Here is a 26,089-nt window from a genome sequence, read left to right on the forward strand (position 1 = left end):
CTATATTAGCTGCTTGTTCTTCTCTTATCTTTCCCACAGCTCTGCCAGTTACTCTGAATCTCCTAAATAAATTATGTGAACCTCACTAAGGGTCTGCTTCCTCAGAAACCCCACTAAGAGCTACCTATGTAAACCCCCAAAACATGGTAATCTTCCTACTTAATTATGAAAAATTGTTTAGAGTAAGTGAACAGATATAAAGGTAATATATTTGCATTTGTATGATACTGAAAATACTTAATGTTATAGATCCTTCTCCTTTCTTTGTTCCACCAAGCTTAAAATTAGTAGCCATCAAATACTAGTAAAAGTTAACAAAGTTATGTAATTAAACGGATCTTACTTACATGATCAGCCTTTAATTAAATTCTAACCAATATTTTAAAATACTAAAATCAATATGAATAGTAAAGTCCCAATATAGGAAGTAAGGAAAAAATTCATTTTAACTTAAAAACTGAATATAACTATTTAAAAAAAAAAAATGTACTGAGACCTGTAACCTAAATAAAACTTAATACCCTTAAAATACTCAAATATAAATGTTTAGGGCTACCTAAAAATGCTAAAGACTTGAAAACAAAACTAAAGTAATAAGATTCTAAGATACTAGAAACTAGTGTTCATAGCACTCAATATGTCAAATATTCAATAAATGAATAAAGTACTTAACAGCCACCTTGATGCTGAAAGCAAATAAATGAATAAAGTACTTAACAGCCACCTTGCTACTAAAATTAAAATGTCCAGATGCATCCATGCTGTCACAAATGGTAAAATTTTTCTTATTTTTATGGCTGAGTAGTATTCCATTCTGTAAATGTACCATAACTGTTTTATCCTTGTCTACTGACTAGACAGAGGCCCGATGCGCAAAGATTCTTGCAAAAATGGGCCTTCTTTCCCCCGGCTGCCGGCACCATCTTTGCTCCAGCCAGTGCTGCCTTTCTGCCTTCCCTCAGGCCCAGAGGCACGGAGCTGCTGGGTGGTGTGGAACACCTGCATTCTGCCCTGCCCCTGGCCACGTGGCACCTTTGATGGGTTAATTTGCATACTCCTATTGGCTGGTGGGCATCTCAAAGGTAGTCAGTTTGCATCTCTTTTATTAGTGTAGATGGACTCTTGAGCTGCTTCTAAATCTTGGCTATTGTAAATAAATAAAAGTGTAATGTGCAAATCAACTAAACAACTGAACAGGAGAATGACCATCCAGAAGCAAACCGCACTATGACACACACTGGTGCTGGGCCAGCTGCTGGCAGCGGGGGAAGGAAAGCCCTGATAGGCCCTGATTGCCAGCCAGGCCTAGGGACCCTACCTGAGGAGTTATGGATTGTGAGAGGGCACAGGGCGGGTTGGGAAAAACCTTCCCCCACACACAGGAATTTCGTGCACCGGGCCTCTAGTTGTAAATAACACTGCAATGAATATAGGGGTGCACATATTCTTTTGAATTAGTGGACCTAGAGAGTATTGTGTTAAGTGAAATGAGCCAGTCAGAAAAGGACAAGTACCATATGATTTTACTCACATGAACAAACTAAACCAGCAAGAAAAATAGAGACAGAGAGAGCATAGCTCTGGTGAAGTGAGTGGGAGGACTGAGAAAAAATAAAAGGAAGAACTCCTGGACATAGACAACAATGTGGTGATTGTGGGACTTATACGGGGAGGTGGGAGAGGGTGTATGGGGGATAAATGGTGATAGGGAAAAAAAAAATGTAATATAAAGTAAAATGTAATAAAATGCTCAAATGAAAATATTAAGAGCAATTTAAAAATACTGAGAGAATTAGACAGATACCATTTTAACACACCAACAACTGAATTTAAAAAGCAATCTCTCAAAGCCACAATGGTCAGAGAGCACTCAGGGGAGCCTCAGAGGTAAAGAGACCTAGGTCTAGTCCAAAAAAGATCAGGGTCAAGACAGTAGCTGAGTTAGCCTCCTTGGAACAAATATACTCATTCTCTTGATTTGTGGAAAAGTGTCAGGTAAGAGCTTGATCATTCTGGAAAATTCGTTTTGGGGAGCCCAGACTGATATCCGTTGGCCTAAGGCCTGTTTGCAGACTGTCTTTCAAAAGGTACTTATTCTGAAAGAAGAGGGAAAAATCAAATCATGTCAATGACCCTCAACTTCCTGCTGCATTTCCCACCCTTTTAGTAATATTTTGTAAAAACTGATGATAGACCTACCTAATAAAAGAGTAACATGCTAATTGACCATTCATTTGCGATGCCCACCAGCCAATCAGGAGTGACCATGCAAATTAACCCAACAAAGATGGTGTGCTAATTTGCATATGCAGGCACCCAGTGGGCGGGGCGGGACGCTTGCATGGTTGCCATGGTGATGACACAGGTGTTCTGCACCACCCCAGTCACTCTAGGCCTCTGGACAGTGTGGGAAAGCAGAAAGGCTGCTCCGGACTGGAGCTGAAAGGCAGTTTGATACAGAGTGAAGGTGGTGCCAGCTGCTAGGAGAAGGAAGGCCCATTCTTGTACTAATCTTCTTGCCTCTAGTATGTAAATAAGAAAACAAAGAGTATCTCTGGAACTTTAGCTGTAATGAAGAACCAATGATAGCAGGATTTAAAGCCTTTGACAATCGGCAGGCCACTCTCTTGTCTACACAAGTCTAATCTGTATCAGCCTGTATGTATTTCCATGAGTCACCAGCCTGCAAGGTAAATTCAGTATCCTTCTTCCTTCTTTTGCTGTTTGACCAGTTTTGTTTATATCACAAGTTGAGAAATTACTGTGTATTTCTTCCCAGTGTTTTGATTTTTATAAACACTTATATGTTTTATGATACAAATAATTCCAAAGATAACATAGCATTAGTAATTAGGAACATAGGTCCTTGAGCTAGATTGCCTAGGTTTAATGCTGGCTCTGCCACTTACTAGCTAATGCCACCTCTCCTTTGCCTTGGTCTCATTTGTAAAGTGGGCATGGTAAGAACATACTATTCCATAAGGTTGTTTGAGGACTAAATAACTTAAAAATAAAATTCTTAAAATAGTGCCTAAGATATATGAATGCTTAATGTGTGTATGTACAGTATATTATGGATAAAATGGGAATTTATGAGATTGTTGACATATACATAACTGCTTTTATATGACTATTATGGGGAAAATGCATTCTAATTATTGGTCTACTGTCTTCAAAAATGAATGTTTGAAACATAACCTATTTGTGAGTAAAGTACTGTCATTTTTGCTTATTTTTTTTCATGTAGCATTTACAGTGCTTCCATGTGATAAAAACAACAACAACATTGTATGTCATTTTGTGTAATACACGGGCAGGCCTACTTGGTAGCTCTTAATAACTTCATTTTATGTCAACAGTGAGTGTCTCTGGGTGTGGAGACAATAGGGCCTAGAAGAGGAAGAGTTGGCAAAAGAGAATTAGATTAGTTGGTTGAGCATTGTTTGCCTGGTCAGATCACATACCTGGGTTACGGGTTTGATCCCCAGTCAGGAGGCTTATGAGGGGCTTTCTGACTCTCTCTCTCTCTCTTCCTCTCTCTAAGCTTGTCCCCCAGTGAGAATTTAAAAAAAAATAAAACAAACAAAACCTTCTGAGAAATCTAAATCTTTTCAAGACATATAATTTATACAACAGACAGGGAATGTGGCATCTTTAGCAGCCTTTAGACAGTTAAGGCATGAAAGGCCTGCTTTGTGGGAAGAGCTTGTTGTGGAAACAGTGTTTGTCAAGTTGTGTTTCAGAAAATATTTTAGAAAGTCCATAAGCCTCAGATTCAGATTTCTTCAATGTTTACATTGTTGTTAAGACAGCAGTTTCAAATGTTGTGTTTATATAAATGTTCTTTGATTACCTTTATAATAAGTAAATGTTAAGTGTTATTAAGCTGACTGTATAAAGTAAACCCATGCTGATAAAAGCAAAACACCCCATTTTAAAAAAGGAAGTTGAAATATCAGCAAGTCCAGTGATTTACCCAGGTAGCAGAGATGCTGTAATACTGTCTGACTCAAAGCTTCCACTGCTATCCCTGTGTTAAACAGAGGAGAGGTTGGAAATATTTAACAATTGGTATGGCCCAGGCACCAACCAATCTGAGTGGATGCCAGGGTCTTGGAGGCCCCCTGTGCTGCCAGGCTGCCAGATGGTATGTCGTTAGTGGTTAGAACTCTTGGTGGGGCCACAGGATCCTAGAGAAGGGCCATGTGGAGAGGTTGGAGCAGTGGCCATTTCCCAACAAGCATGGAGGTCTCACTCTTTGGTATTCTAACAACTGGTGTATCCTCACTGTTCATTCTGACCAAACATTAGATATGTCAAAATAGGTAATCATGATGTACCTAATGTTATAATTAGGTATATAAAGTTTTATATACTGTTTTAATTTCTGTTTTTATGTTTGATTTTTTTTTTTTTTTTTTTGGTGGGGGGGACACATTTTAGGTTAGGCATAATTGAGACTTCCTCAAGATTTCTGCTAAACTATCCTCATATATAAAAATTCTGGGTCAGTCACATCCACAATGACCAGAGATTCCACCTAAAGCCCAGGCTGCATGCTCAGCAGGCTCTGGTGGGTGGAGGCTTGTGGCAGTGGAGACAGGGATGGAGGAGGCGGGGCTGGCGCTAACACTCACAACCACTCACACTCACAGACACACACTGAGCTCACCAGCTCACAGCCATTTCTCCCTCCCTCCCAGCTTGCTCTCAGAGCCTCTCTCAGAATGAGAAAACAAAACAGACTGGGCCTGAAGAAGCCTGGATGGAAGGGAGGGCAGAGGGTGAGCTACCCCCACTGGCTCCTTCCCCTCCCAGCCTGAAAAGAGGAAGTAGGACACAGGGAGGCAGGGAGACCTGGAGGACCACTGAGAAAAACAAAGAGAGACAGACTGGGCAAGATCAGGCCCACAGGGGAGGGCAGATAGGGGTGATCAGGCAGACAGAGGCAGTTAGGGGAAGATCAGGCTGGCAGGGGAGCAATTAGGCATCAATCAGGCTGGCAGGTGTGTGGTTAGGGGGTGGTCAGGCTGGTAGGCAGAAGAGGTTATGGGCAATCAGGAAGGCAGGCAGGCAGGCGAGCAGTTGGGAGGCAGCAGTCCTGGCTTGTGAGAGGGATGTCCCAGACTGGAGGGTGCAGATTGAGCTGAGGGACACACACATACCGTGAATGAATTTTGTGCACCAGGCCTCTAGTGTTAACTATAATTTTAATTTGAATTGGGTGTAATTATCAATATTTAGCCTATTTTGATCAATAAAAATAATTATTTTACCTTATGCAATCCAAAAGGAGGCATCTATTGCCAACACATTGACTGCTTTAAGATAATTGGTTTTTATTATTTTTTTATGAATGAATGAACTGAATATTTCATTTTACGTTTTGTTTCAATTGCTTTAAGTTGCAACCATCCAATCAATAGATATTTTTCAATATTTTATGCTTAATTTTTATTGACCATGAACCCATCTACTAAGTTTTACTTTCACATACTGATTTGCAGTTGATTTTATTGAGTTAAAATTTGTATTATATACATTTACCTAAGGTGCATTTTATTATATCTGTATCTGCAATGGTATCTGCAACTGTATTGTCAGTGCTATTGAGCCATCAGAAAAATTACAGCATTATAAATACCAGCAGTATAAGGAACCTTTAATATTTTATTAATATTGAGGAGCATTGGGACCTATATGTGATAGTAAGACTTATATGACTCATATAGGGCAAAATGTCATATAATATTTTGGCTTAAACATTTAAATAGTTATTTTTCTGCATAGTCATTTCATTGTAAACAGAGACGATGGAGCAAATTTCTGGAAATATTTCAAATTGAAATGTATAGCTTTGGATTTAGCATCTTTGAAAGATCTGAAATGATAATTCCATTTATTTCTTATGAACCTCAAAAATGAAACTTGACAGAACAGTCCTCTAAACCTGAAAAATCTCTAATAAACAGGAATGACTCAGAACTCATAATCAGAGTTCACTTTTTCATCTCTCAGTTATCTCACAGAGTCAGTAATGACCTTGTCTTTGTTTACTCCTGGAAGTAATTTGTGTAATACAGATATCTTTTTCTATTTATAAGGATTTTAGTCTTATGTCAATGTGTTATTTTCTCTAACAAAACTACATTATTTGGCAGGTTGGCATAGAATTGCTGTTCTTGGTAGGATTTGAAATATTGTTCTCCTTCGGTAAAAGATATCTATTTCCAGACATTGTAAAATCAGGCATTACTGCTGGCTCACAGAATTCCTCACATAATATGGTTTCTTTTGCTGTTATGAGTGCCTGCACCAAAATTCTACAGAAAGTCTGAGCCTTGTATTTCCCTTAAATGCTGCAGCTTTGATACTCTAGTCACATTACCCTCCTTCTCAGACATCACCAAGGAGGATATTCCTATTCTTCTGTGTGTTTATTTGCATTTTTCTCTTACTTGTCATTTTATTCTTTCAATGTGGTGACATATGGGGATTTCTTCACCTCCTTGCTCAGAGTTCTAACACTACTCCCTACTATCTTTTTGTTTTTGTTAGAAATTATGGTATAATTTAAATGTTTATTTTACTGTTTTTTCTCCATTTTTTTTTTAATAACTTTTTTACTATTGTTCCAAAATGGAAGTACTTGTTCCTTTTTTTGTTTGTTTGTTTTCTTCAGTTATATATCTTCCCTTAGCTTTGGATAATACTTTGAGGATTTATTTTCACTAATGAGAACTCTACATTTTGGAGAGTTTATTTTATTTATTTACTAGAGGCCCGGTGCATGAAAATTCATGCAGTGGAGGGAGCATCCCTCAGCCAGGCCTGCCCCCTCTCACAGTCCTGGAGCCCTCAGGAGTGGGAGGCAACCTGGTGATCAGGGGAAGGCCACGCCCCATCACACCTCTGCTGTTGCCACTGCCAGCAGGGCAAGCCTTAACCATCCCTGGTTACCTGAGCTTCCAGCGGCCCTGGGTGGCTGAGCAGCCACCATTCGAGACTTTACTGCATGTCGGACTGGCTCTAGGCAGCTGGGCAGCCAACATCTAAGGCTTGCCTGCACCTCAGGCATTGGCTAGCAGCAGCCATCTGGGCAGCTTGGGGGCTGAGGGGACTGGGGGACTCCGGAGGCAGGTGCACAGAGCTGCAGGCCCAGCCCTGCCGTGCACCTGCTGCTGCCCGGGCAGGGCTGAGGGGACAGGGTGCCGCCATCTTGTGGCTGTGGGCACCATCATCTTTGAAGGTGTGGCAGTCAATTGATGTATTCCCTCCTTATTGGCTGTGGGTGCCACCATCTTTGTGATGGTATGATGGTCAATTGGCATATTCCCTCTTTATTAGATAGGATTTATTTTTTTTATTTATTTATTTTTTTTTTAAATATATTTTATTGATTTTTCAAAGAGAGGAAGAGAGAGGGATAGAGAGTTAGAAACATTGATGAGAGAGAATCATCGATCAGCTGCCTCTTACACACCTCCCACTAGAGATGTGCCCGCAACCAAGGTACATGCCCTTGCCCGGAATCGAACCTGGGACCTTTCAGTCTGCAGGCCGACGCTCTATCCACTGAGCCAAACCGGTCCCGGCTAGATAGGATTTATTTATGTTTGAAAATTTGAAAAGTCAGTTTGGCTGAAATATGCTTTGTATAAAAGGATAATGCATGCCCTAACCGGTTTGGCTCAGTGGATAGAGCGTCAAGGTTCCCAGGTTCGATTCTGGTCAAGATTATATACCTTGGTTGTGGGCACATCCCCAGTGGGGAGTATGCAGGATGCAGCTGATTGATGTTTCTAACTCTCTATCCCTCTTCCTTCCTCTCTGTAAAAAATCAATTAAATATATTAAATAAAGATAATGCTTTATCTTATCAATGCCATAAATATTAGAAGGAGGGTGTTTACATATCATAGAACATTTAAGTTACATGATTTTCTTTTGTTTTATATCGAGGACATTTTTTGTAAAGACTTTTTTCTGAGTTCTGATTCATTATTTTCTTAAGTTCCTACAAGATCTAATAATTTTTTTTGGTTCAATACAATTGAATCACTTTTAGACCTATTATCTATGTTATTCCAAGTAAATAAAGCATTATGGTTCATACTCTGGAGCTGTTTTTTTAAGCATTGACAGATTTATAATAGCTGCATGAACTCTATATATTTTTTTAATTTAATAAATCTTTATTGTTCAGATTATTACAATTGTTTCTCCTTTTTCCCCCTTATAGCTCCCTTCCACCTGGTTCCCACCCCACCCTCTGCCCTTACCTCCCCCCACACTGTCCTTATCCATAGGTGTATAATTTTTGTCCAGTCTCTTCCCATGCCCCCCACACAGACACCCCTTTCCCTCTGAGAATTATCAATGAAATCTATCTTTATTATAATATTTTTCTTTGGAATAATAGTGTCTTTTATGTCAGGTGCCCAAAAAATATATTATAGCACCATTAAAATACTTCAGAATATGTGAAACTTCTTTAAGGCCTCCTAATTTTTGTTCTCTCTTTCTCTCTCTCTCTCTCTCTCTCTCTCTCTCTCTTTCTCTCTCTCTCTCTCTCTCTCTCTCTCTCTCTCTCTCTCTCTCTCTCTCTCTCTCTCTCTCTCTCCCTCTCCTTTCTCTCTCTTGCTCACACAAAGAAACACCCATGCTTTATTGAGCTAAATTCCATTTGTTTTGCAGTTTTTTATTTGGTGGCATGAGTTTCATCATCAGTCCCAAGATTTTTGTTTTATTCTTTATGTTGGCCCACCATCAATTTATAGTGTTTTGTTTGTTTCAACCTGGGAGTTAGTTAAATCTATTGTGTAATAAAATGCTGGTACAAATAATGCCTATTTTTTTTTCCGTATTGCTTTAGCAAATTAAATATTAAATGTTTGTGAATTTCTATTGTCTGCCTCCAAAAAGGGGCAGTACCACTTTGGTGTTTGACTTGTGAATGTTTTCTTTCAAAGCATTCTTCTCTTGTTTGCTCATAAAATGTCTTGTACTTCCTAATCATAGATTCGTAAAATCATGGAGTTGGAAGGAACCTTCAAGGTTACCAAATTTCAAAGGGAATTTAAGCATACTTTCTCAGGTTGAAATTCATTCTTTGCCCAGTAATTCCATCTACACTTACACTTTTAGCATAATCCTGATCACTAGAATCGACAGTAGTTGTCATCATTGCTTTTCTTCTTTTCCCTTCTATTTTTCCTCACAACTTCCTAGTATTGAAAAATAGTTCATTTCTAGCATTCTGGAAATTTAAGCAATTGCTGTTAGTGATGATAAGAAAAGAGGAATTTGATGTTTTAGAAAAGAAAATGGAGGTGATGTCAGTGGTAGTGATATTTTTTAAGTAAGCCATCCTATATAATAAAGAGTTAATATGCAGATTGACCACCAGTCCTCACAAGATAGCTGCCTACAACCAGGCCTGCAGAAGGTTAGTGAGGGATGATCAAATGACTGAACAAGCAGGCTGCATGGGGTGACCAGGCCAGCAGGGGTTTAGTGAGGGACAACCAAACAACTGAATAAGCAGGCAGTATGGGGCAACCGGGGGCGGGCGGGGGGGGCATGAGGGGTGACCAGGCCAGTAGGGGGGCAGTGAGGGGCGACCAGGTCAGCAGAGGATCAGTTAGGGGTGACCAGGCTAATGGGGTAGGTGTGGTTGGGGGCAACCAGGCTGGTGGTGTGTGGGAGGGGAGAGGGGAGGGAGAGTTAGGGGCAATTAGGCCAGCAGGTGGGGAATGAGGGGTGACCTGACTGGCAGGGGGGCAGTTAGAGGTGACCAGGCCAGTAGAGGGGGACAATTGGAGGTGACCAGGCCACAGAGGGGACATTTAGGGGTGACCAGGCCAGCAGGGGGGTACACTTAAGAGCGATCAGGCTGGCAGGGAGGGAGCAGCTGGGGGCCACCTGGCCAACAGCAGGGGGCAATTAGGGGTGATGAGGCCAGCACACAGAGGCAGTGAGGGGCGATCAGGGCGGTGGGGAGGGGGGCAGTTAGGGGTGACCAGGCAGGCAGGCAGGTGAATGATTAGGAACCAGCAGTCCAGGATTGTGAGAGGGATGTCCAACTGCTGGTTTAGGGCCTAAATTGGCAGCCAGACATCTCCCAAGAGGTCCTGGATTGGAGAGGTTGCAGTCTGGGTAGAGGGGACACCCCTACACACACACGAATTTCATGCACCAGGACTCTAGTGGGAAAGATGAAAGAATAAATACTGCTAGATATATGTAAGAGAGACAACTGAGTCAGGACTCAGAAAGGCAAGAGACAGAACCTGAGAAATATGATGAAGATAACACCTACCATCCTAGTCATAAACTTCTAACATAGCCATCATGTGAAGGGAGGGAGAAAGTAAAGTCACTCTTACATCTGTTATTTCCATTATTTTAAAATATAATAAATAGTTTTACAGTATATTTCTATACACTGTCACAGAGGAAGTCCTTGAAAAGTTCTAGTGCATCAAAGGATAAGTGGAAATTATTTCTTTTAAAAAATGTTTTTATTGAATATAAACCTATTCACATAACTCTTCATATTGACATTATTTCAGTCTTCCAATCTGCTTTTTCTGTACACCATACTCATTTTCTCAATCTTGAGTTCTCAATCCACAGTAGTTTTTCAAGGACCTTATTCTTAAGGTTGGTATAAACTATATAGAATTAAAGTAATAAATTAACTGCTAGCCCATTTGCTGGGTTTTAACCCTAACAGCTCAACAAACCCAAATGGATAAGAAGACTGAGGTCAAATTTGTTATTGCCAGATTGTTAATATATGCATGCTCTGGTACTATTTTTGCAAAATATTGTTCTTAATGATTAGTCTTCAGAAAGGTCGGCTCTTAAAGTGATTGCTTATTAGTTTACCCCAAATCACTCACTGGTATTCTCCAAATAAGAGATGTAATTAAAATAATTGTCTATCAGAACCAAATGGATTACTTATTCCAGCTGAAAAATAATTGTCTATCGAACCAAATGGATTACTATTCCAACTGAAAATTTTAAAAAAAATAAAAAACTGCTTTCTTAAATTATTACTGCACCCCTAATTTTAAAATATGGCAGTTTCTGTAGGAAGAAAATATTTTACTTTTTTAAATTCTTATCTACTTCAGTGGGAAACCTGATAAACCTTGCAAAAGGTTGGAGGGTATAAGGCAGGGCTTTATGTGAAGATATATTAGGTAAGTCTTCCAGAGCTACTGGAGATTTTAGTTTAATGGATGGGGCCTTCAAGAATTACTACAGTCAATTGTAGACTGCATGCATTTGAAACCCAAGTCTGCCAGTTTTTAGCTGTAAAACCCTGAGTAAGTTCATCTCTCTGACCCTCAATTTTCTTATTTGTAAAATGTAGATTAAAATAGTACTTCATAGGATTGTTGTGAGGATGAAAGTAATGCTACTTCAAATTTAGCAATCAATAAATCTTTTTATTAGGGAATTTAAAAACAAGGAAGTCTTAGCAACTTAATGGGGCAAATGTTGGGTATTTAGCAATGTCTATTATCCAGAAGTTTGCATTTTTTAATCATTAAAGGTAATATACATAAATTGAATTCTTTTGTGATGTGGAGTATTGTTTGATTTAGCGTTATTGGTTCATATTAAAAATGTAGTTTTCCTAAGGAAACACTAAATCATGTTTCCTGTAACTTCTGTATTAAATATATTAAAAGACCCCAACTTATGGGAAAAAATGTTCATTCTTGTTAATTCGGTTGTTATTAATCATGGTAATTAATATACTGCTACTCTCAGTTAACCCAAATTTCCTGGATTATGAGCCATTAAAAGAGTTAGCTATGGAAGTCCTCAGAAGAGATGGGAAAATTCATGCAGCATAGGGAGACTACAGTTTTTAAATCATTCATAGTATCAGAGTATAATAAAGAGACAAGCTGAGTTCCTCACCCAATTATGGTAAAACACTATACTCAATCACTTAGCAAGACCAACAAATGAAATCATCACATATTTATTTAATGCTTTTACTGGGACTTGCTGGAAAATTATAATCTACTTGAAGGAATAAAACAGACATGCCAAATCCTAAATAATAATAGAAGATAAAAATAAGGGACCATAAGTGAATACCTGATTAATTAGTAATTTGCAATAATTAGTGTAGGAAATCGGAAGACAAATAGAGTTTTAGTGTCAGATTGATGGAAATTTCCTTCAAGGCGGAAGCAATATCTGAGCCAAGTTTTGGTTGACCAAGAGATAAGAGATAAACAGCAAAAGGCAACTTAGGTCGGATAGTAGGAGATGGGAGTCTTGCCAAAGGACACTGGGACTTCGTTTCATAGCTGCAGACCATAGAGGCAGACGTACAGCCCACCATAGATTGTAGAGGTAGAACAGCTTCCTGTTTGTGAAGACATTGGGAAGCCCATCACTGTTTAGCAGCTATTAAGCACCATGGTCCTTGACGGGGGATGGGGAAGATAAACTGTAGTCAAAAACTGAAGGTTGATGCTAACTTAATGGAGAAACCTGGAATCTTTAGCAGTATAAACTAGGTCAGTGAAAGAAAATAAATATAGTTGTCTTTAAAGGTTAAGTAGTAATTGAGACCACCATCCTTATTATGTGTAGCAGAGACTCAGATGTTTACATCTGCTTATTAGACATTTCTTTTTCAGAAAAAATCTAAAGGGTATGTGTGTTGAATATATTATTTTCATTGCAAAGTATTTCTGGACCCATTTATAAGAATTTTCAAAACTAAAATGCTAACAGCCTATTCAATGTTATTTTTAGAAAGTTATGTTAGTGTGTTTGTGCTCTTGAGGGAAATGGTTTGACACTTTTTCTTTTAAAACATGTTGGCTTTGTATTTAAACAGAGAAAATTATACTAGAGAGTTTTTTCCCCCTATTAAGTTAGGGACAAAATTTTTTAATTCTGAGACATTGAGGGCATGTTTCTAGTTATATATTAGGTTCTAGGTTAAATTTTCATTTTGTAATATAACCTAGATTTGGTTCTTTGTTTGTTGTTGTTTGCCACAAGTATTTTATTGATTACCTGCAAAGTTTGCTTAGGAGAATGCCAAAGCTTACAAAACATATAATCCATAAACATTATTCTAGCTTATCTACATTGATTTATTGCTGAAGTTCTATTTACTACATGTTTAAAGTTATCTCTTACCTAGTGGGTCTCAGGATTATCTTTTAATATTAGACATGTAATCTTGGAATAAAACTCAAAAGTATTTTTATAAGTGCTAATAAGATCAATTAGAAGTCAGTGTTCATAAATACTTAGAGCACAGTTTTACTGGGACTGTAAAAGTTTGTCTTTAAAAAGAGAGACACCAACGGTTTTAGTCTAGTTCTTCTGAATCAGGATCTCTGGGCATGGAACCTGGGAATTTACATTTTAAAGTAGTACCTTTGGTCCTTAAGTGCCTTATAGTTTGGGATTCTCTGCAATAACCACTTATGTAATGGTTGGATCCATGTAATCTAAGATTTTACATAGTTGTTAAGATAGGTGTGTGTGGGTCGTGGAAGCATTCAAGTCATCTATATATATAAAATCCCAGTGACCAAACAGCAGAATGACCAGAACGACCAGTTGAACAGTCGCTATGACACACACTGACCACCAGGAGGCAGACACTCAATGCAGGAGCTACTCCATGGTGGTCAGTGCACTTCCACAGTGAGAGCACAGCTTGGCTGATCAGGATGAGCGGCTCTCCCACAGCTGCCAATCCCCATAGGCCATGCTCCCCACCAGTGCACAAATCTGTGCACTGGGCCTCTAGTTTGAAATATTTAGTAATCAGTATTTAGTATTTCAGTAGTTTTCACAGACCTGGTAGACAGTATTTTTTTTTTTTTTTTTTTTTTTTTTTTACGGTTAGTGTTTTATTAATTAATCTATAGAAAGTAAAGCAAATAGTTACAGTGAGTTTATTTCTTACCTTAAGAATAAATATACATCCTTAATGTTTTTAAAAACACATGGGCCCAGGCCCTGCATCATACAAATTAATAAGGAATACGCTGAATCTTCATATATTTTTAAAAGTTCCAAGTGTTTTTAATGTGTAGCTGCAACTGAGAAACAGGAAAATACACAAATGACCTAAAAGAAGAATGATGTTGCTAATCCAAAAATTATTGATATTTGGCTTGAGAATCCATAGTACTCCAAACTACATACTAAAAGTATGATACTGTAGGATCCAAATCCTATTTTCTCTAACTGCTTGTCTGACCCATTTAAAAAAAAAAAAAATCAAAGAAAATTAGAATCAAATTTTTTCAGCAAAGAACATTTTAGTCTGGATAATTTTAGTTCCATTTTAGAGGCAATTTCTCTTTAAAGATCTCTGCTAAGCTTCACTAGGTTGGTATAAAGTACTGATTGGGCAGTTTAATTGATAAGGGAATAAACTTTTGACCTTTTTATGGGGACAGATATATTTAATCAGTTGATTTTTATGATTTTTGGCATTTATAACCAACTCACATATAATCAATATTTATTTTTCATTATCTATTTTGAACAAGGAAAATATTTTCTGAAGTGTGGCTATGTTCATGTAGTACATCAGAATCAATATGTTTAAGGTTATATTTTAAAATATGCTCATAGGAACTAGGCAACCAGATAAATTTAGTAGTACTGTAGAAAGTGCTAAACTTAATGACATGGATTACAATGTATGTTCCACAGAAATTCGATTCTTCTAATATGAAAATTTCATCATTATTACATTTTATTTACATAAAACACATTCTTTGATATATACCTCCCTTTGTCGAAACTCATTAAAGAAAGTCAAAAAGAATAATTTCAAGATATGCTTTTACATTTAAAAAAAATGAGACCATATGTATAAACTCATATTTATGATATTTTGTTATGTTTCTCTTTCAGATGTTTATTGAGAATATCAGTTTCTGCATGTGGGCAGTAGATATTGAAGGTTATATGGTTTACAGAAAACATCTTTAAAAGATAGACACTCAAGGTAAGTAATAACTTTAGCTCATAAATAATCTCATTTAAATGGTTGCCAGATTGTAATTTGACTTGCTTACTTTTTATTGCTGGCCCTGTCTAAATGACCTGAAAACCACTTTCATTCGTATTTAGACACACATTTTTATGCCCTAACACCATCTTGACAGGAAGTATCAGATTTTATTTATCACAGGCAGTTGATAAAATTGGTACATTATTATGGAAGAGAGCAAATCCATTAAGGAGAATGAAGTACCGTAGCTTCTATCAACTGTGTGAGCACAACTCAGTCCATAGAGTTTTATTTGAAAAATAACTAAACAAAAACTACTATTCACTGGGCTATATTAAGAACTTGTTCTTTAACCCCCCAAAATTCCTGTTATAGTTTCAAATATAGTATTGCCTCTAAATACCAAATCTCTTGTCACTATTTCTTGTGTCCCCAAAGATTTGTCTTTGAACTAGCATATACTTTTACTTAGCATGGCCTGTTCATGCCTTCGGTGATAACATTCTTGCATTACTAAGCAATTTTTTAAATACATTTTGGTATTTTGAGTGAGATATGAAGGGTACAAAATATAAATAATGGTGCATGTCAGGTGTGCACAATGGAACCTTGAAGAGTACGTGGCCTGTAAATGGGGCGCCTCTGTTCAGCTCTATAATTCTTTCTTAGTTATTAGAGACCAGTCAAATCATATTTTATAATTTTTTCAAAAGAAACCAGCAATACAGATTTTGAAAAGTTCTAATTTTTCAATATCAGCATAACATTTGGCAGTGAAAAATCCACTTTTGCCACTGTGCAAGCCAAATAAAACAGTTTATAGCTTTTGTTAGGTGAATTTTTTTTTTCCTTTCTTCTGTTTTTTCATTCTTTTAGAATGCAAGTACTTAGAATCTATTTTTTCTCCTTAATTTGTAGTTAGCAGCTTAGCGATTTTCCTAGTTTTCTGTGATGACTATTATTGTCAGAAATGACTTCTCTTGAAAATATAAATGATATAAATATTACTTATTTTTAATTCATTTGTACAGTTATATATGGTGAGTTGGTTACTTGGGACAGCTATTCAATTGTTTCCTGAATTATAATAATTACACAGTTATTTTTATAGTTTCTTCATTTCCACAGTCTAAAATGGAGCCTTCTGATTTGGAAAAGAAAATGGAATCTTTTCTTTTCTTTAATGGTCCTTTTGCATAGAGAACAGAGTAAATCATTCTCCTCAGTCCATGGTATACTGTCATCACTGGTCCATACAAAGCACTTAGTTATCTTTTTTATTTCTTTTCTTTTTTAAAAAAGACATGTTTGTATTGATTTTAGAGAGAAAGGGAGAAGGATATATAGAGAGAAATATTAATAAGAAACATTGATCTGCTACCTCCTACTGGGGATTGAACCTGCAACCCAGGCATGTTTCTTGACCTGGAATAAGTGACCTTTTGGTTCATGGATTGATGCTCAACCACTGAGCCACACCAGCCAGGCCTAGTGTAACTTGTTTTTAGGGTCTTTTAGGATCTTTAAAATATGTAAAGCAAAAAAGCAATAGGGTTGCAAGGAGAGATAGACAAATCCACAATTATAATTAGATATTTCAACTTTCCTTTCTCAACAATTGTTCAAAAATGTACACAGAAATCAGTTAGTAAACAAACCTTGAACAAGTGTAAAATCCATCCTGACTTAATTGCCATTTATAGAACATATATTCAATAATAGCAGAATATACATTCTTTACCACTATAAGAACATTCTCTGCGATAGACCATATGCTGGGCATAACACAAGCCCCAGTAATTTTAAAAGATTGAAGCCATCCAGAGTAAGTTCTCTGTAGAAAACAGAATTAAGTATCAAACAAAAAAAATAATAATGTGAAGAAAAGTCCCAAATATTTGGTAAATAAGCACTATACTTCTAAATAACCTATGAGTCAGTTAGAAATCATAAGGGACATTGGAAAGTATTTTAAACTGAATGATAATACACAACATATCAAAATTTGTGGAATGTATGTTAAGCAGTGCTAAGAAAGAAATTTATTATTTCAAAAGAAGGAAAAGCAAATCCATTAGAACTAGAAACAAAGAAACAATATAAAAGCAGAAATCAGTATTTAGGAAATATCAAAAGATAGAGAAAATCAGTGAAAGCAAAAGATGGTTGCTTGAAAATATCAATAAAATTGATAAATCTCTTGCTAGACTCATCAAAGACAGGAGAGAGAGAGGAAAGCGAGAGAGAGATATCGGGAGGGAGGGAGGGAGGGAGGAAGGGAGGGAGGGAGACAGAGAGGAGAGAGAGAGAGAGGAGAGAGAGAGAGAGAGAGAGAGAGAGAGAGAGAGAGAGAGAGAGAGAGAGAGAGAGAGAGAGAGAGAGAGAGAGAGAGAGAGAGAGAGAGAGAGAGAGAGAGAATGAGAATTAGAATTGAAATAGCCAGTGAGGAGTCTTGATGGTGACAGCCTTGAACTTCTTGAATCACTTTATTGAAATATGGTCTGACTGCTGTCCCTTATCTCTAATGAACAGGTATCATTCTTGGATCTGTCTTCCTCTTTTATGGGTTTCCTTTTTCTCTTCCTGTTGCTTAAACCTTTTCTTAAGGTTTTGCTCTCTCATTTTTGTGGAGCCAGTGCTCTGGAGAATTCTTGAGAAAGGATGTATAGGAAAAAATTTTTCATTCTCAATAACATTTCCATGAACATTAGATCTTTTCGTTTTGCCTTCATTTAAGTTGCCTTTAAGGTAATTAGAATAGCTATTTTAAAATGTGTTTGCACCACCATTAACAAATACTTTCTCTCTGCTTTATATAGTCCCTTTATCTGCATGAGAAAAACACTCTGTAAAAGTCTTTCATAAGAAAGAAAATTCAAGAAGACATTGCTATTAAAAGAATCAATCCGCATAGATAAGCTTTATTACCCAGAATTGTATTTACAAAAAAAAAAGTATTTATTTGTGTAGATTTCTTGTAAGTCACATTAAGATTCTTTTCATCACCAATATTAGTGAGATTTAGTATCTAGAAAACTTGGTGTTTCTTTTGAAATGCAGTGAGGCAGACAGTCTAGTAACCTAAGTGGTCAATGGGAATCTGTGAGCTAGAGTAAGCCCTGGGTCCTATTGTTGCTTCATACAAATATAAATAGCTTTGCCTCATTGATCTGAAATAGGGGTTACTTTACTGTGTCAAACAAAGGAGATTTTTTGGTAATTAAGCACTGTACTTAATTACCCTCAGCTTCGCCTAAGTAGGACTCAGGAACTGTCTCCATCCGGGAGCAACAGCCCACCAAATCGGAGCTGACATTGCCGAGACCCCATGGTACAAAATATGGCCCACAGCCGCCCAGCCCAGCCTGGAAACAGTGGCTGTTGGTGCTGGGTAATGACATCACATAGCAACTCACAGCTTCATCTTCGTAGCCACTAGTCTTCTTGGAGTTTCTTCAACCCTGGAACACTACTTGCTTTATAGTCAGGTGCAAACATTTTACACTTTAACCTAATATCTGTGAAGTGTTTTCCCATGTCTCATCTCATTTGATCCTCATATAAGTCCTGGAATAGGTAGATAGGAGACTTGATTGAATCCTATTTTCTTCTCATTAGCTGGAAAATGGAGTTTAGAAAGCTTAGACACTTGATCTGACTGAAAAGAAGTAAGAAATGGTGGAACTTGAAGATTACCTCAGGTTTTCTTACTGCACATTATGGAGTCAAACTGCTGCAGTTAAATATTTTTCCCTATGTTCTCCCTGCATGATCTATAGTAATAATCTGCTTCATTTGATATTACTGCTGTGTTGCTAACAATTACCTGAAAGAGAAGTTGGGGTGCTTTACTAGGCTGGAAAAAGTTTAGCTAAATCAGAAAGCAGGTCTAATTAAGTGAGTTCATTATATATATATATAAAAGGCTAAGTTGACTCACCCATGCACGGTAAATATAAATCTCTCCCTGTTGCCAATCACATGCATGTGTTTCGATCTGTCATTGTTGGTTGTGGATTTGGTTGACACTTCTATTATAGAGAAAGGGTGAATAGCAATATTTTAATAAAATACATATTCTAATTTCCTTTCAATGTGCACGAATTCATGCACTGGCCCACTGGTAATGCACTTGACTGAGTGTTTTATATTTTATTTGAAACACTCAATGCTGAGTAAGTTTAGGTTTTCTCATACAGAGAAGTTATAAGTTCATGTTATTGTCATTTCATCATATGTATTTGACATAAGAAATTTATTATATTTATTTCATGATCATTTTCTTTTTTTAATCTTTTGATTTTGTTGTATACAATTTTTTAAAGGTTTAAAATTTTTTCTACTGTTTAGAAGTAAAATTACCTTTCAGCTACTAATTAATTAATATGCTCTTCTATGACTTTACTTTTTTCTTTCAAGAAAGCAGTATGCTTGAACTATATTAGAAGCACAAATCATAATAAGACATGGTGCCTATCCTCAAGTAGCTTTTTCACATGTCTGCAGTAAGAAATATATATGTGCATGAGTGTGTGTGTGTGTGTGTGTGTGTACGTGCACACGCATACACACGTTCCCATGTATACTTGTGTGTAAAGGCATTCATTTCAAGGAAGTAGCTTTACAGTTGTAGTCTCTCAAGTATGAAATTTGTAGGGCAGGCTGGCAGACTGAAACTCAGGCTGGCGCTAATGCTTCAGCCCTGAGGCAGAATTTCTTCAGGAAAATCTCAGCTTTGCTCTTAAGGCTTTTCAATTGATTGGATGAGACTAACCCAGATTATGGAAGATAATTTTTTTTTTATTTAAAGTCAACAGAGTATGGATGGTATCAGATGTTTAAAAAATTCTATGAAATACATTCACAGAAACACCTAAATTAATGCTTAACTAAACTGTAATATAGCCTATCTAAGGTGAATCAGAAAACAAACCATTGCAAAGGCAAATAGCGGGACATTAATACATTTCATCATTTCAATGCTTTTAATTGTGGCATTTAAGAGAAAAAAACATATAAAATAAGTGGACCTCTGATAAAAGTGGAAAGGTTCGCCCTAGCTGATTTAGCTCGCCGGACAGTGTGTCAGTCTCTGGACTGAAGGGGCATATGTCTGAGTTGTGGGCTCTATCCCCAGCAGGGGGTATGCAGAGACAGCTGATGTTTCCATCTCTCTCTCTCCCACTCCCTTCCTCTCTGAAATCAATAAAAATATATTAAAAGTGAAAATGTTTATTGTTAGTATATATTCTATGGATTTCTTTTTAGATACATTTTTCTATAACATTTATGAGTATTATACCAAAAAAATCAAGAAAAGATAATCATGTACAGTATACAAAGTATGACTAAATGAGTTTGTTATCAGTGGAAGTGGAGTTCTTGGGGTGCTACAAGGAGAAGAATTTCCTGAGGGCCTCACGGGAGGATGAGGTTTCGTAGAAAGCTTTGTTGGTGCTGTAAAGTTAAGGGGGTTCCCCTGCAACGTCCCATTTCTATCCATCTCACCATGGAAAAAGACCAATCTTATCTTCATCAGGGTCAGAATTAAGGCCACTACCAGAACTTCTGTTCCATATTATAGTCCAGTTCAGCATCTGACTAACTTAACTGGCTGCTATTCATTGTGTGTGGGGGCCAGGTGGCCGCTTAAGGTTACATGCTATAAAGAGAGAATATGGAGCCCACAGGCAAGTGCTGGTCATACAGCAAGAGCAAACAAGAGAGCAAGAGCAAGGGTCTTTTTACTTTTCAAGATTTCTCATGCTTCTGATGGAGTCCTCCCCCTAGGCCTGTGGTCGGCAAACTGTGGCTCTCGAGCCACATGCGCCTCTTTGGCCCCTTGAGTGTGGCTCTTCCAAAAAATACTACAGCCTTGAGAAGTATATTTTGAAGAAGTGGTATTAGAAGAAGTTTAAATTTAAAAAATTTAGCTCTCAAAAGAAATTTCAATAGTTGTACTGTTGATATTTGGCTCTGCTGACTAATGAGTTTGCAGACCACTGCCCTAGGCAATCTATTGCTCTTCATGCTAGACTGACAGACACCTTCCCTAAGTCACCCCAACTTCACTGAACATGCACCTATCTCCCCATTTTTTTGGATTCCTTCACCCAGGGACCGGCAAGGAATGAACCAGTGGTTCCCTGGGGGAGCATGAATCTGTAGCTTCCTTGTGAAGCTGCCTAGGTGACCATGCTTACCATGTCTGGCCTTCTCTTTGCTTTCTTCCTATTAATACTAATACCTAGCTAATTAATATCATAACAATTTGACTATTCAAAAAAGTTGAATATTAAATATATCATGCCATCTAACTGGATTTTAAATAATCCAATATCTTGTGAGATTGTATGTTTGTTTATCCTATGATTCTAAAATTCCCTAATATTTTGAAACCCCTCTTCTAGAATTGCCTCCTAAGCCTGAAATGCATTCTTATGACTACATTAATGGTTTCCTTTCCTTCTTCAAACGTTTGCTTAAATGTCACCTCCTCAGTAAGGCCTATCTGACCATTCTGTTTTAAATTGCAACCCTCTTCTACCTTACCTTGACTGCTTTGTTTCCCATGCCATTAACTTTTCTAATGCATTATGTAATGTACATATTTACATTGTAACCACACTGGAAGCTCAATCATTAATGCAGGGATTTTTCATTAATACAGACACTATCTCAAAGAGCTTATAGATATAAATCTCAATTTTTATAAAAATGTAACATGTGAGACAAGTGTAAATTAAACTTAAATTGTTTTCCAACAGAAATATAATCTGGTTTCTGCACAGAAGAAATGACATGTTCTACATGTACTGATGAGCTCTGAAAATACTTAGCACATCATAAAGAAAATATTTAAAGGCATGAACTTCTAAAGAAGTCTTTACATGTAATTAGTTTGCTGTCATATGCTTTGTTTTCCCTAATAGAGGCAATTTTTAAAAGCTTCTTTAAAACATTTTTTTATGTCACTTTCCTGGTCAAAATTTTTCACTGGATTTTGATCACATGTGGAGTAAAAGTCCATGTCCTACCATGTCCTAGGAGATCTGAATCCTACTTAATCTATTTCTTATCACTCTCCTCCTCCTTCACTTTGCTCTAACCCCTCTGGCCTTCTTGGTGCTTATAAACAGACCAAGTTCATTTTAGCTACTGGGCCCTTACACTTGCCCATTCCTCCTAATCTTACCAGGAATATGGTATGTCACAGATGGAAGCAGGCACAGCCTTAATTGCCATGGAAAACAAAGAAATGTGTGTTATATCATTAGGCAAACTTAAAAAATACAAATTGGAAATCACTAGTCCAATCTTGGAAGATAATAAATAAATAAATATACAAATAATATATATATACACACACACACACACACACACATACATACATACATACATACATATATATATATGTATATATATATATATATATATATATATATATATATATATATATATATGTTAGAGGCCCGGTGCATGAAATTTGGGCACTGGTGGGGGGTGTCCCTCAGCACAGCCTGCACCCTCTCCAATCTGGGACCCCTTGGGGGGATGTCAAACTGCGGTTTAGGCTCGATACTACAGGACAGTCACAGTCAGATATTCCTCTCACAATCTGGGACTGCTGGCTTCTAAACACTCACCTGCCTGGCTGCCTGATTGCCCCTAACCACTTTGCCTGCTAGCCTGATCACCCCCTAACCGTTCCCCTGCCAGCCTGATTGACACCTAACTGTTCCCCTTGCAGCATGATCATCCCCAACTGCTCTCCCCTACAGGGCTGAGTGCACTGGGTGTCTGAGGCTGGATGAGGCAGGGCTTAGGAGACTGGGTGCTGCCATTTTGTGAGGGTATGCAGTCAATTAGCATATTTCCTCTTTATTAGATAGGATATATAACCTATATAATAAAAGCCTAGGTGGTATCATGTGATGTCACAAGTTGGCCACCGTGGCATCATACAAGATGGCCGCCTCTACGTCGTCAACACAAGATGGCTGCCACAAGATAGCCAGCAGGGGAGGGCAGTTGCAGGTGATCAGGCTGGCAAGAAAGGGCAGTTGGGGGTGACCAGGCTGGCAGGGGAGGACAGTTGGGGGCAATTGGGCCAGCAGGGGAGAAGTTAGGGAGCGATCAGACAGGCCAGTAGTCCCGGATTATGAGAGGGATTTCCCAAATTGGAGAGAATGCAGGTCAAGCTGAGGGACAACCCCCCCTGCAAAAATACACACACACACACACACACACACACACACACACACACACACTAGAGGCCTTATGCATGAAGAGTCGTGTAAGAATGGGCCTTTCTCCCCTGGCAGCTGGCACTGCCTTCGCTCCAGCCTGGAGCCACCTTTTTACCTTCTCACGCTGTGCAGAGGCCCTTAGCGGCTGGGGTGGGGCCTGTGTATGCAAATTAACCCATCATCTTTGTTTGGTTAATTTGCATACTCTTGATTGACTGGTGGATGTGGTGAAGATTCAGTCAATTTGCATCTAACTGTTTTATTACTGTATAAGGGAGACACATTATAAGGAGGTTTGCTGGGAGACAACCCTATTCTTGGAATAGCCCTCAATAATTTTAATGGCTGCTGCCATTTTAAGTTCTCAATAGTGGAAAATACTGACATATCCTTATGAATGCTTTGTTACCAGGCTTAAAGGACACAGGTTTAAATGCATCTAACAGAAAAGATACATTTTTCTAGAGCCAAAGATAGTCTCCGTGTTTCAATACATAATATTCTTTTGTTGACACACATAGAGACCACAGAGTTAATGCTCAGCCTAAATAAGAAACTCGGGTTTGCCTAGTTCATGTTGCTTACATATCTGAAGCTCAGAGCTAGAATTAGGGTTTGGCTGCCAACTTCATGAAGTTGCCTTGGTTGAAAAAGCAACTTAGCTCTTCTTGGAAACGTCTCATGAAATGCACACACCTCCACAGAGGCCTTTTATAATGTACCTCCTCCAAAGAGACACTGTCCAATGTCAGAAAGGCCGCACAGGAGATGGCCTTGGGATTCGTGCATGGTGGGGGCGGTGTCCCTCAGCCCAGCCTGCACCCTCTCTAATCTGGGACCCCTTGAGGGATATCCAGCTGCCCATTTAGGCCAGATCCCACTGGGCAGCTGGGGAGCTGAGAGGACTGGGGAACTCCGGAGACAGGTGCATGGATTGACCAAACCCATGCTGTTTACCTGCTGTCCTGGCAGGGCTGAGGGGACTGGGAGCTGCCATCTTTAAGGGTGTGGTAGTCAATTAGCATATTCCCTCCTCATTGGCTGTGGGTGCCACTATCTTTGTGAGGCCATGACAGTTGATTAGCATATTTCCTCTTTATTTGATAGGATAGTAAGTAGACAAGGGTAATGGAGCTCATGGGAATGTTATTTTAGATAAGGTGGTTAGTGAAGACTTATCTGAGGAAATGATATGTAAGCAGAAACTTCCTAAATAGTGTAGGAAGGAGCTGTGTCTGAAGGAGGAGGGGTCCAGGCAGGAAATGGAAGAGCAATTGTAAAGGCTGCTGGGTCAGCAAGAATTATGTGTTTGAGGCATAGCCAGAAACTAAATGTGGAGAAAGTGCGGGTATGGAGAAACTGGTATGGAGAAAGTGAGGAAAACAGTGTTTTGAAATAAAGCTGAAGTGAGAGCAGGGCCAGATATGTGGGGCCTTAGAGATCATATTGAGAAATTTAAAATTTAGGTTTTATTTTAACTGTGACAAGAAGCCATTGGTGAGTTTCGAATATAGGATTGATGTGATTTATGCAATTTAAAACATCTTCAGAAAATATATTCAATGATAACTTAGTGTCTTGTCTGAAAAACAATCATTTAAAAGTAATAAAATAACGGATAATTTTTACTCCACATTTCTTAATAACTAGAAAAATCTAGAAATTAAATTAAAAGGCGTTTAAAAATGTAAGAATTAATATTTAGTCGCTATAACAAAGAAGATGCTGATTTTTTTAATAGGCAGAGTGTTAACAACTTAAATATGGAAAAGATAATTCATTTGTGTAAAAGTCATAAAAATGCATTTTATCAAAAAAGAAATGCTAATGGTTAACAAATATAAGAGAACATTTCAATTCTCAACCTCTCCCGTGCTCTATGGGGACATATTTCTAGTGATCAATTGCTGCCTGTTACTGTGTTTTGCTATTCTCTTCACCATCTTTTCGTAGAGTGTCTTTGTTACCAGGGCTGTACTCTTTTCTTTGTTATTAGCCATGCCTGGAAATAGGACTTTTTACCTGGCTAGCTATTTTTAAGAGCTGTGTGTGTGTGTATGTGTGTGTGTGTGTGTGTGTGTGTGTGTGTTTATAGGGAGACTGAAGGTAGAGAGGGGTATAGAGTATTGTTCCAGGTTTGCCAGTCTTCACAAAGTTCTTTTTCTGCTGCCACCGACACAAAATGCTTCCTATAGAAGTTGCTTGACTGTGTATTCTTTGTGTAACCTCCCTCCCCCACCTTTTCTACTTTCTAAATCTGAGTCTAGCAGGTTCTGCTGACAACTCAGCTCACCTCTGTACCCATACCTGTGATTACAAAAAAGCCTGTAGCAACTTAGGGTGTATTATATACCTTCAGGGCATATTTTTTGCCCTCATTTTCTGGGATTCGCACTGTGGGCTCTTTTACAACTGCATTTCTCTGAGACTGCTTTTCTTCACTTACTAGCATGTAGCTCCTGCCGGGTTTCAGCTGCTTTTACTATTTTACAATTTAGGGGTTATACCTGAATCCTAATATTACTGCAAATATACTGTATGTGTTTCTTCCTTTGGAGAGAAAGACAACTGGGCAGATGAAAGGACACAGGCAGAAAGAGAAGAGAAAAAAAATAAATAAAGCAATCCGCTTTAGGAGGAAAATTCATGATCCAGAAAGCAAGAACTCTGGGAAAGACATAAAATAATGGAGAAGATAAATTATGAGTGGGCCAAACTTAGGAAAGAAGTATGTATTTGAAAGATGAAATTGGACAGAGCTCAAGAAAGACTGGAAATTATGGAAAGGAACTTCAGGAATATAAAAGAT

At 38.0% G+C, this 26,089-nt stretch overlaps 1 protein-coding gene across 1 annotated transcript in view; it reads left to right on the forward strand.

Moving 5' to 3' along the window:
- Nucleotides 1-26,089, forward strand: part of MBD5 (methyl-CpG binding domain protein 5) — a 348,517-nt gene that overhangs the window by 103,525 nt on the left and 218,903 nt on the right. Inside the window, exon 2 of the mRNA XM_084893024.1 lies at nucleotides 14,932-15,025. The gene's annotated coding sequence lies outside the window, so the exon portion shown is untranslated. The remainder of the gene's footprint in view (nucleotides 1-14,931; nucleotides 15,026-26,089) is intronic.

Source organism: Pipistrellus hanaki (genome assembly GCF_964339955.1).
Source record: "Pipistrellus hanaki genome assembly, chromosome: 8".
NCBI classification, from domain to species: domain Eukaryota; kingdom Metazoa; phylum Chordata; class Mammalia; order Chiroptera; family Vespertilionidae; genus Pipistrellus; species Pipistrellus hanaki.